This window comes from Cupressus sempervirens, chromosome 6, assembly GCF_028749045.1.
Source record: "Cupressus sempervirens isolate cs-2001-9-10 chromosome 6, ASM2874904v1, whole genome shotgun sequence".
NCBI classification, from domain to species: domain Eukaryota; kingdom Viridiplantae; phylum Streptophyta; class Pinopsida; order Cupressales; family Cupressaceae; genus Cupressus; species Cupressus sempervirens.
In genome coordinates this window covers 379009079-379022615 of record NC_143123.1, presented here as the reverse complement: position 1 = coordinate 379022615, position 13537 = coordinate 379009079, and positions in this window count along the sequence as shown.

Here is a 13537-nt window from a genome sequence, read left to right as displayed (position 1 = left end):
CAGGCATTCACATAATGTCATCTTGACTTCTATTGTGTACATGGTAATCCATAAATTGTGCCAAGCTAGTGCACCTAAATAATCGTTGAAGATGTCAAATAATGAGAACGTACCGAATAACCTTGTGAGGCACCTTTTTTGTTATTTGATCTGACCAATATCTACTAATATGACAATTAGAGATTTCTATAGCAAATTCATGTTGTTTATGATATAAACTGTTATCATTGAGACGTGTGTATTGTCTGACATTTCATTCCAATTTGACTAATAATAGTAAATAATTCTCAATGTGAACAAGACATAATGTTTGATGGTGGTAACAAAAACTCACCTATCAACCTAAAAAAAAATATATAAATTGTTAATTTAATGAATAGTAATGATATGCTAACATTGAAGATGACAAAAAATGGCATACCTTAGTATATGTGACATTGCTATATAGGATAAAACATTCATAACCTTCAAGTTCACCAACAACCTTATAGTAGAGAGAAGTTTTATTTGGGAGCCTTGGTATAGGGGCTTGTATGCCTTCTCAAGTATAGGTATATCAAGACCATCATCATCATCATTATCAGATGCACTAGTACCATCATCATGATCAACTACACAAATACCATCTTCTTCAATCATGTCCTTTGGCACATTATCATCTTCTTCCATGGGAGTGTTATTCTCAGCTTGGATATTCAATCTTGCATGTTCCCCTAGTTGGAAATCCACATTCATCAATCGACAAAAATTGTGGCCCCCTTCAACGTGAGCATGTTTCCTACAATGACTCTGGGTTGTTGTAATTATAATTCTTTGATTCTTTAAGCCCTTACAATTTTTGCAAGGACAATTACATTTATCAACTTTTCTTCAGAATTGAGACCACAATCTAGCAATTGTCTCGTTATTTTTTTCTAGGTTCATATTGCAAGGTGTGGTATTTCTTCATAGGAAAATATATATGCAAATATATTGGACATGTTATACTTAATGTTTATATCTAGACATATGGTTTTGAAAGAAAAATTTGATGTAATTAATGTGTAAATCTGCAAAAATATTGGACATGTTGTACTTAATATTTATATCTGCACATATGGTTTTGAAAGAAAAAATTGGTCTAAATAATGTGTATATCTACAAAAATATTGAAAATGTTGTGCTTAATGTTTATATCTATACATATGGTTTTGAAGGAAAAATTTGATCACCTCGCTTAAATTCACCCATATTATAATCAATGAAAAGTTTTCTGCTTACAATGGCCTTTGTTAATATCCCCCTTTGTGTCACTTCATTCTTAATTCTTGAAGATGTAAATTCTTGAATATTTTTCATTTCACTGGTTTCTGAAATTCATCACTAAAATAACTAATGATGACTATTGTTTACCTACCAAATATTATAAAGTGTGTGTATGCTAAACTATAAAATGGATATGCACTATAATTTACTAATATCCTTAGAGTGTAAAATCTATTGTCAACTTGTTGCATGCCCAAAAGTAGTATATATTACTAAGATTGTAAACACAATTTAATTTTATATTAGCTTTCAATGTCCTCCAAATTTAGGAATTATATGACACACAAAATGTTTATTATCTTAAACTTTACTTTGAAATGATATTTTAATAATTATAGATATAATTTCCACATTTTTTTTCCAAACATCATGTCAATTCTTCCAAACAAAAGTAAGGCACAATGTTCTAATGTTAAAAGATTAGAAACCAAATTTAACAAATATAACCCCAAAAAATAATTTCAAATATGTTAAACATATTATAGATATGTAAGTAAATAAGTATAAAAAAGAGAATAGTTTCAATCCTCTCTACAATTATCTTAAATTGGTTCAAGGCACCTAGGCCTATCCTTCTTAAAGAGTTTTGGTTTTCTTTGTTTGTGATGTAATAAGGAATTTATTTGTTAACACCATCCATTTTGCGTGGTCAAGGTTCTTTATGGTCACTTTATAAGCCAATAGAGTCCTTAGTCCACTACGATGAGTTTTCTTGGTTTTTGAGTGTTTTGGTGTTCAATAATGGAAAACATGTTTGTTTCACCTTAGAAATGCATTTCCTACCATTCCTAAAGGTTTGGGATCAATTGGTGTCCATTACAATAAAAAATACAAAAAGTTGTCATATTTGACAAGACATCACAAATATGCAATTTTGGAAAAGTTGTCACAAATGTCTTTTTGGCCTCCCAACATTCATAACCATCAAAATTTGGTTTGAATCGATTGGATGAAGGTATTTAAGACTCATTATGTCTATTTTGTAACTGATCGTCAAGTTGTACGAAAGAATCAACATTTTATGAAGGGAAAAACTTTTTTTTTTGGAGAAAATCTATTTTGTACGGATTGGTATGGATAGATGATGCACATGTGAAGTTTTATGCCTATGTTACCTTTCATTTTAAATTGATTTGGTTGAATTTGATTGAGTTTGGAGGTAGTTATAACAAATTTTCTAACTGTGGGTCTGAAACCCTCATTTCAAGGGTTTGAAGCCAAGAAATGGCCATAACTTGCAATTTCACCATTGGAAATTGATGCCCTTTAGTGAAATGCAAGTAGGTAGGGTGCATTTTGAGACTTCAAAGGCTCAGGACAAGGAAATCTCACTAGCCACTTCAAACTTGATGCCCTAGGCTAAATATGACTATGTATTTAGCCTTAGAATGAATTGTTTGAGCAAGTAATTAGCAAGGGAAGATTGTGGTCATATTTTTTGGATGGAACAGTTCATTCTTGGTCTATAGGAGGTCACCAAGCTAATAGATCAGTTTTATGTACAAAATAGAGGCAATTCTAGCAAGTCTTAGCCTGATTTGATCACCTAGGTTAGAGTGTTGTTTGTAGTTGCTTGTATTGTTGGAGTGAAACTAATTATCATTTTTTGGAGAAAAGGAAGGATTGTATCTAAACTTTCCAAGTCATCCTAAGAAGCCTTGAAACCACAATCTCATCTTTTTTTGGAGAGAAGTTAATAGGAGAGACTTAGTCTACAAGTAGGATAAACGCCACAAATCTAATATGTAGGCAGTCAACCTTTAGATGAAAGGTTGGGTGATTGGAAAAAGTGTGAAATCCTTCTTTTAAACTAGTATAGGATACTTTAAGTCTCGGGTCAAAATATTGAGACCCATAGTGCATTGGAGGGAAGTACGAACCAAGAAGTGAATTAGGAATCTTAAAGAAGGAAGAGTTGAAGTTTGAGTTGATAGTGCATCAACACGTTAATCCACATTTGAACTTTGGATTGGGAAGAAGCTTTGTTTTGTAACTATGCATCATAAATGCCCAAGAAAGAAAATCATAAGAAAGTTGTTATCTTCAAACACACCCTCTCACAACAATATCTGATCATAAAAAAATCCCATGTGAAGTAACAAGACAAAATCTCTTTAAACAAACTCGAAAATACATTTTTATGTCAGACATATTGGTCTATAACATAATCTTTGAAGAGGGTTTATGTTAACAAAAATCTCATATTAGAATAATTCCTTATGAATATGAGTGGTCTTCAAAAGAAAATAAATAATTATAGTTAAAAATTCCTTATCAATTTGATTGATATAGTTGCCACGATGATTTTGGAATCAAATTGTAACACTAGTAATCTTCAACTTGTTTGATTCACTTGATCATGTCATATAGATATCTTTCATCATTTAAGTTTTTTTTCCTTTAATTCATGTCATATGATATTTCTATTTCTATTATATGTGTTCATCTTTTCTTATAATCAACTATTGATGAGACATGTTGATAATAGATGGTTATTTCAAACAACATTGAAGTTGTTAGTTTTGAATGTAATTTCTATGTTCAATATGAATAAATGTGAGATGATGTGATGTATCTATAATAAGTCATGTTGGTAGTCAATATTTTTAATTTAAATGATCTTTGATCTCTTGATTTACTTGATCATGTGATCTAGATATATCTCATCATTCAAGACTTTTTCTTCAATTCATATAAAATATTGTAATATGTCCATTGTATTTGTTCCCTTTCCCTCAATAGTCTCTCTTTTAAAAACTGATGACACATGTTAGTGCTCATTTTTTTCAATTAAGTTGTGATGTGAATAACCTTTACTTTCTACTTTATTTGACTTACTTGTGAAATGAACATGTTTCATCTTTTTCTTCTATTGACATGACATGATGTCATATATCTATTATATTTGTTTTCCCTTTGCTTATGATCAACTCTTGTGAAAGATTCAATCCATTAAAGAAAATCAGTGATGGAGGCAAAGACAATGGCAGGAGAAAACACACACTTTGTGTTGGTTCATGGAGGATGTCATGGAGCTTGGTTTTGGTACAAACTTCTCCCTCTCCTAAGAAAGGTGGGCCATTAAGGCTTAACTATTAGCATAATAGATTGAACATCAAGGCTTAAATATTGACATAATAGATTGAGCAAACTTCTATTCTAAAAAGAAATTTAAAAACATAAATAAGGAATTTGTTGAAATAAACATAACAATGCTTTTTAATCAAATTTCACAACCATTAACTTTTATCACAATATTATAAATTATTCAAGATCCCAAACATGCACAAGAGAAACTACCACTCCAAGCCAAAATTTAGTGAGCACTATACCAAAAAGACAACTAGGTAATCTACTTAAATGAATGAATAAAAGATTTCAATATTGTCCATGAGGTTAGAGCAACCTATGCGACCCAAAATAACACACACCTCCAAAACATGGCATAGAAGCCTCAAAATAATATGTAACCTCCTCTTTAGATCTACTCTTTGAAAGTGAGTTTTGATCAATAGCTTTGTTGTTTTCTCCAACTTTTCACCTTAAAAAAGAGCTTAAATTTCTTGTTTTTAATATGTCTTCGTAACTCGTATAGATGTCATTATACATTGGGTACTCCATGACAAGATGTCACTCTATCTCTACCACTCCCATATTGCAAAATAGACATATTATCTTTTCTCATTCTTAGAAATAATACAAGAACTAAATAATAGAGGCCAAGAGATGTAACATCCTCTTCAATTCCATATACATAAGAGACAATGTAAGCTACACCAATATAATAGCCAACTTATCAATAAACTTAGTACCCACTAAATTGAATTCTTGTAGCTATCCTCCTCACATTGAAATCAACCTTCATGAATACAAGAACACAAACAATAAAGATAGCTAGGTAATCTACTTTGAATGAATGAAAGATTTCAATATCGTCCACATGGTTGAAGCAACCTGTGGAACCCAAAATAGTACACACCTCCGAAACATTAAAATAGAGCCTTAAACAATTTGTAACCTCCTCTTTATATTTGCCTTTTGATAATTAATTTTGATCAATAGGTTTGTTTCTTTCTTCCCTCAAATAATAGCTTACGTTGCTTATTTTCAAAATGTTTTGTTCCCTTTCCCTTTAATAGTCTCTCTTTTAAAAAATGATGACACATGTTAGTGGTCATTGTTTTCAATCAAGTTGTGATGCAAATAATCTTTATTTTCTACTTTATTTGACTTACTTGTGAAATGGACATGCTTCATCTTTTTCTTCTATTGACATGACATGATTTCATATGTCTATTGTATTTGTTCTCTATTTGCTTATTATCAACTCTTGTGAAAGAGTCAATTCATTAAAGAAAATCAGTGATGGAAGCAAAGGCAGTGATAGGAACAAACACATAGTTTGTGTTGATTCATGGAAGATGTAATGGAGCTTGGTGTTGGTACAAACTTCTCCCTCTCCTAAGAAAGGAAGGAAGTTAAGGCTTGAATATTGGCATAATAGATTGAACATCAAGACTTAAATATTGACATAATAGATTGAGCAAACTTCTATGCTAAAAAACAAATTACAAACATAAAAAAGAAATTTGTTGAAATAAACACAATATTGCTTTTTAATCAAATATCACAACCATTAACTTTTATCACAATATTATAAATTATTCAAAATCCCAAACATGCACAAGAGAAACTACTCCAAGCCAAAATTTAGTGAGCACTAAACCAAAAAAACAACTAGGTAATTTACTTAAATGAACAAATAAAAAATTTCAATATTGTCCATGAGGTTGAAGCAACCTATGGGACCCAAATATAATAACCCCAATTGGTTATAACTTCTTCAAACACCAAATTCTTTTATACTTTAGTTGTTTGACATTTTGTTAAACACTTTTCAAGCAAGAGATATATTGCATATGTAAATTCTGACTGCTTTCTAAATGCCAAACTTTAATAAATATGCTTCCAAATAACACACCAAACAACTAACAATGAAGATGCAATTATTTTTGAATAACACTTATTACAAATAGGAAAATATGCATCTACATCAATAAGACATTAGGGCAACAAATTCTGATATAAAACTCTGGTATAAATCATATTACAATAGATTTTACAAACCCTACTAATGCCCTAAATATCTAATGCAAAATGTAGTAGATAAAAACCTAGAATTGCTCCAAAGACATGAATTTTCCTATAACAAATCACTGTAGCAAATTTCAAATTTATTTCTTACTCCACAAAGCTAGCCCTAGGCCACAAATTTGGCACAATGAAAAGACTATTTTATCTTCTCCAATAGTTGCAACCCTTCAGAAGATATTTCACCACCTTAGTTATGCAAATCAATGGGAGTGTTCATTCCCAATGATCAATACAACAACTGCAGAAACCCTTGGGTCCACAAGGTATCTAGAAGAGTAGATGGCAACACATTCGATGCTCAACAATGAGGCTACCCTCCCTATTTATTCTTTTCCTTCACCCTTCTAGAAGGAAGTAAAATATTATTTAATTGCACTCTCTAGAAGCTTCCCTGTTTCCAAGGCAATAATTAGTTGTACTTCTAGAAAATGCACTCTCTAGAAGCTTCCCCCTTTCCAATACAATAATTAGTTGCACTTCTAAAAAACTAAATTAATTAAATATAAAGTCACCTTTAAATTTTAATTTATTTAATGACTTTATAAGAAATTAATTTAATCAATTTCTCTTTATTTCTCCACTTAGCCTTTGGAGAACGTAAAGGCTAAGAACTCCACTGAGATGCTAAAAAGATGGGGACATTATAGTTCGCCCTCCCTAAAATTGCTTGTCCTCAAGAAATCTAGCAACACAATGAACTCTAACCTCTACCTGGATCCCAAATGAAGTAGCATGTGACATCCCTGTGGACATTAAACCAACTGCAAACTAGTATCATCAGGACTAATCACAGTCCTACAACCTAGCACCCAAAACTTGTGTTGATGATATATAAGTCAAAATGTCACTAGAAGGCAACTTCATAGAAGATCTTTGAAACCTCTTCTTCCATGTATCCACCCATATAATATATATTAGACTCGAATCATGATCATCACCAACATGCATTGAAAAAGATGTAGCTATAGGTGAACCATATGCACTCATGCCAACTGTATCAACAATAGGTGTAGCCACATCAAAATATATGGACATAGGAACAACACTAACTGCCACAACAAAAAATTGAACCGAATCTATAGTTGATGAAAACTCATAATCATCAACATGTGCGCCATCATTAAAACACACATCAACCAATGCATGCATATTGCTAAACTCCTCATTGGATGGTTCAACTAACACAAAGGTGGATGTTGATATGATAGTATCCTCACATGCTCCTAATCCCACTATTATTGCATCGCCATCCCTTGACAAAGCCTTAACTGTGGACTCCTAACTCTACACACATGACTTAACACCAAGCTATGAATCAATAATACTAGAGCATAAACCCACATCTATTGACTCCAATAAAATGCTCACATCACCATCATAGCTGAGTGACTCTATACATGCTTTTGTCCCATCTGAGGAAGAAATTGCCTCCTAAACTATAGCAATACTATGAGATCTCACATACAAATCTCCAATAATAATCTTATCCTCAAGAGAGCCAAAAGTATCAGTGGTAACAACTGCATCAACTGTCTCTGCAATATTTGTAGCAACAGCTCTTGGTGACTCAACCTACTGAAGCTTAGTGCTACTAAGTCCATCATCAACTCTATAGATAGGACTAGCAAGTGTTGTACTAAATATAGGAAAACTCAAGCTTCCTTCCCCACAACCTCAATGTCGACCTTCTAAAGGTGGAAACCATATATTTTGTTGCCCTCTCAATTGCCTCTAGATCTAACAAGCTCTCTACCAATCTCTTTTGTTGAAGCTTAAGTTTCTTCATTCTCTCCTACAAAGCATTCATCGTCATGCTAATTTCATCATTACTCTACCCATTTCTAGAACTATCAATCCTCCTATATCTGTCCATGGCTAGAAACAACAAGATTGTTGATCACTTTGATCACAACAACAAATTTGAAATAAAATAATTTTCCCACCCCACAGGATGGCAGGAAGCTACTCTAATACCAATGTAATAACCCCAATAGGTTATAACTTCGTGAGACACCAAATCCTTCTCAAATTCAATCATTTTTTAATAACACTAGAATTGCTCCAAAAACATGGATTTTCCTATAGCAAATTCCAACTTATTCCTTAATCCACAAAGCTGGCCCTAGGCCACAAATTTGGCACATTGAAAAGATTGATTTATTTTCTCCAATAGTTGTAACCCTTCGAAAGATATTTCACCACCTCAGTTATGCAAATCAATGGGAGTGTTTGTTTCCAATGATCAATATAACAACTGTAGAAAACCTTGGCTCCATAAGCTATCTGAAAGAGTAGATGGAAACAAATTCAATTCTCAATAATGAGGCTATCCTCCCTATTTATTTTTTCCCTTCACCCTTCTAGAAGGAAATAAAATATTATTTAATTACACTCTCTAGAAGCTTCCCCCTTTCCAATACAATAATTAGTTGTGCTTCTAGAAAATTAAATGAATTAAATATAAAGTCACCTTTTAATTAAAATTTATTTAATGACTTTATAAGAAATTAATTTAATCAATTTCTCCTTATTTCTCCACTTTAGCCTTCAGAGAATGTAAAGGCTAAGAACTCCATTGAGATGCTAAAAAGATGGGGACATTATAGTCCACCCTCCCTAAAATTGCTTGTCCTCAAGCAATCCAACAACACAATGAACTCTAACCTCCACTTGGATCCCAAATGAAGTAGTATGTGACATCCCTATGGACATTAAACTAATTGCAAACTAGCATCATTAGGACCAGCCACATGTCTTGCAGCCTAGCACCCAAAACTTGTGTTGATGATGTAGAAGTCAGAATGTCACCAAAAGGCAATACCATAGAAGATCTATGAAACCTCTTCTTCCCTATATCCACCCACATAATATTTAATGGATTGGAATCCTAATCATCACCAACAAGCATTAAAAAATATATAGCTATAGGAAAACCATATGCACTCATGCCAACTGTATCAACAATAGGTGTAGCCACATCAAAATATATGGACATAGGAAAAACATTAATTGCTGCAACAGAAAATTGAACTGAATCTGTAGTTGATGAAAACTCATAATCATCAACATGTGTGCCATCATTAGAACACACATCAACAATTACATGCATACTATTAAACTTCTTGTTGGATGGTTCAACTGACATAGAAGTGGCTGTTGATGATAGTATCCTTGCATGCTCCTAATCCCACTATTGCTACATTACCATCCCCTAACAAAGCCTCAACTATAGACTCGTAACTCTGCACACATGACTCAACACTAGGCTGCAAATCAGAAATACTAGAGCATAAACCCACATCTACTCACTCCACTAAAACACCCATATCATCAACATCACAACTGAGGGACTCTACACATGCTTTTATCCCACCTAAGGAAGCAATTTCCTCCTACACTAGAGCAATACCATGAGATCTCACATACAAATCTCCAATAATAATCATGTCCTCGAGAGAGCCAAAAGTATCAGTGGTAACAACTGCATCAATTATCTCTACACTAACTGTAACAACAACTCTGGGAGCCTCAACTTGTTGAAGCTCGGTGTCGCTATCCTCTACTGTCACTAACACAACCACATGCCCGTGTGAAATAATTCCATTGTCAACACTATAGATAGGACTAGTAGGTGTCATACTAAATATAGGTACATTTGCATCAAGGGCTCCTGTCGGGGAAAACTCAAGCTTCCTTCCTTGCAACCTTGATTTCAACCTTCTAAAGGTGGAAACCATATACCTTGTTGCCCTCTCAATTGTCTTTGAATCCAACAAGCTCTCTGTCAATCTCTATTGATGAAGCTTAATCTTCTCCATACTCTCTTGCAACGCATTCATCTTTGTGCTAACTTCATCATTACTTCATTGATTTCTAGAACTGCCAATCCTCTTATGTTTGTCCATGGCTAGAAAATAATAAAGTGTTGGTCACTCCAAATGCAACAACAAATCTAACAATAATATAAATTACCTACCCCATAGGATGGTAGGAAATCACTCTGATACCAATGTAATAACCCCAATAGGTTATAACTTCGTGAGACACCAAATCCTTCTCAATTTGAATCATTTTTTAATAACATTAGAATTGATCCAAAAACATGGATTTTCCTATAGCAAATTCCAACTTATTCCTGACTCCACAAAGTTGGCCCTAGGCCACAAATTTGGCACACTGAAAAGACTGATTTGTCTTCTCCAACAATTGTAACCCTTCAGAAGATATTTCACCACCTTAGTTTGGCAAATCAATGGGAGTGTTTGTTCCCAACGATCAATATTACAACTGCAAAAACCCTTGGCTCCACAAGCTATCTGGAAGAGTAGATGGCAACACATTCGATGCTCAACAATGAGGCTGCCCTCCCTATTTATTCTTTTACTTCACCCTTCTAGAAGGAAATAAAATATTATTTAATTGCACTCTCTAGAAGCTTCCCCCTTTCCAAGGAAATAATTAGTTGTACTTCTAGAAAATGCACTCTCTAGAAGCTTCCCCCTTTCCAATATAATAATTAGTTGTGTTTCTAGAAAATTAAATTAATTAAATATAAAGTCACCTTTTAATTTTAATTTATTGAATGACTTTAAAAGAAATTAATTTAATTAGTTTCTCCTTATTCTCCACTTAGCCTTCAGAGAATGCAAAGGCTAAGAAGTCCATTGAGATGCTAAAAGGATGGGGACATTACACCTAAAATAGTACATAGCTCCAAAACATGGCACAGAAGCCTCAAAATAATCTGTAACCTCCTCTTTAGATCTACTCTTTGAAAGTGAGCTTTGATCAATAGCTTTGTTGTTTTCTCCAAATTTTCACCTTAAACAAGAGCTTAAATTGCTTGTTTTTAATATGTCTCTGTAACTCGTATAGATGTCATTATACATTGGGTACTCCATGACAAGATGTCACTCTATCTCTATCACTCCCATATTGCAAAATAGACATATTATCTTTGCTCGTTCTTAGAAATAATACAAGAACTAAATAACAGAGGCCAAGAGATGTAACATCCTCTTGAGTTCCATATACATAAGAGATAATGTAAGCTACACCAATAGAATAGCCAACTTATCAATAAACTTAGTACCCACTAAATTGAATTCTTGTAGCTATCCTCCTCACATTGAAATCAACCCCCGTGAATACAAGAACATAAACAATAAAGATAGCTAGGTAATCTATTTTGAATGAATGAAAGATTTTAATATCGTCCATGTGGTTGAAGCAACCTGTGGGACCCAAAATAGCACACACCTCCAAAACATGACAACAGAGCCTTAAAAAATTTGTAACCTCCTCTTTATATTTTCCTTTCAACAATGATTTTGATCAATAGGTTTGTTTCTTTCTTCCCTCAAATAATAGCTTACATTGCTTATTTTCAAAAAGTCTTTATAATTGGTATATATGTCATTATACATTGGGCACTCCATGGAAAGATGCCAATCTATCTCTACAAGTCTCATATTACAAAATATTATTTTTCCTCATTCTTACAAAAAATACAAGAACTAGAATAAATATACACCTAGAAATGTATGATTCTCTTGAATTCCACATACAAAATTCTTGCATAAGCTAAACCAATAGAATAACCAACTTATTAATTAACTTCATACCTACTTTAAGCCCTCATATTGAAATCAACCTCCTAAGGATACAAAGACACAACCTAAGATGACCCTACATCAAAGAGGCCTAAGGATCTAGTATCCTCTTGAATCTCACATGCAAAATGCTTGCATAAGCAAGTATGTGGACTACACCAAATAGAGTAGCTTATCATTGGACTTAGGACCTTCAAGATTGGATTCACATGCCCTCCTTTCCCTGAAATCAACCTCCACCCAATCATCTACCACCACATGTACAATCCTTAGTGTCTAAATATAAAAGTGATCCAGACTCTCCTATTTTGAAGTAGCTTGGAATTGTTATTATATTCTTCAATCTAATAAGCACTTTTGAAAGTTTATTAGGCTGATATACATGACCACACATTCGTAGAAGCAATTTTTAGTATTCATTTAATGTTTTTTTGTTATGTATCCTCATACCATACTACACCTATTTTGATGTTAGTTGAATCTTAAGTTAATTTTAGAGAAATCATTTTCTCAATCCAACTCATAAATCTGCTCATCTACTTTACAAAGATTAAATTGTACTACAAATCTTTTTAAATCTTTTTCTTATGGTGCAACAGTTGATGTGCTCTTGCATGGCAGAATGCATTAAATTTCAATTAGTTTTTGTGGGTGTCAAGTAATGACTTAGTCAAATGATAGGATTATGTGACTAAAGTTGGTAATGCATTGGTCATGAAGCTATTGATGGTTGGTAATCATAATGACAACACCTATGATGAATGGAGGCTATTAAAGAAAATTAAGGAAGATTTCGAAACAAATAAATTGGTCAAATGGAATGGACAAAGCAGTTGGCTTGTGGACCATAGAAGTTCACATAGGAGTACAATAGCTACTACAATAGGGTGAAGGATGGAAATTTTGATCATCTTTGTATTGGTTGTATAACCATATATAGTAGCATTCATACCCTAGGTAAGCTCTAGCTCGAGATTTCATATACATGAGCAACATAATATGTGGCTCTTCCGTAGTTTATCATGCAGATTCAATATTCAAAAGGAATTAGAGGGCAAAGAGATAGATGGGACACCTTGTTTTCAAGGAAATATGTAGTACCTTCTACATGTCACAATAGTGCATTAAAACAAGAAAAAAATGATTTGAAGTATTGATGGAATAGATCCAGAAAAAAAACCTATATGACAACAGATTGATGCAAAATGCTCTTACCTCAAATGGCTCCCATGCATGCAGGCCACATCCAACCTCCTTCGACCAAATAAGAAAATGATGGAGCTTTTATTTTTATTATTTTTTGATTATGAACCCAATTTGGCCAAAATTTTAACCAAATTGGGAAAATCTAATTTGGTAAAATTTTTGACCAACTTGGGCATAATTTTATTATTATTATAAATATTCAACAAGCCAATTAAGGGCTTGTTCGAAATAAAAGGTCAAAAATTGACCTATAATGTATT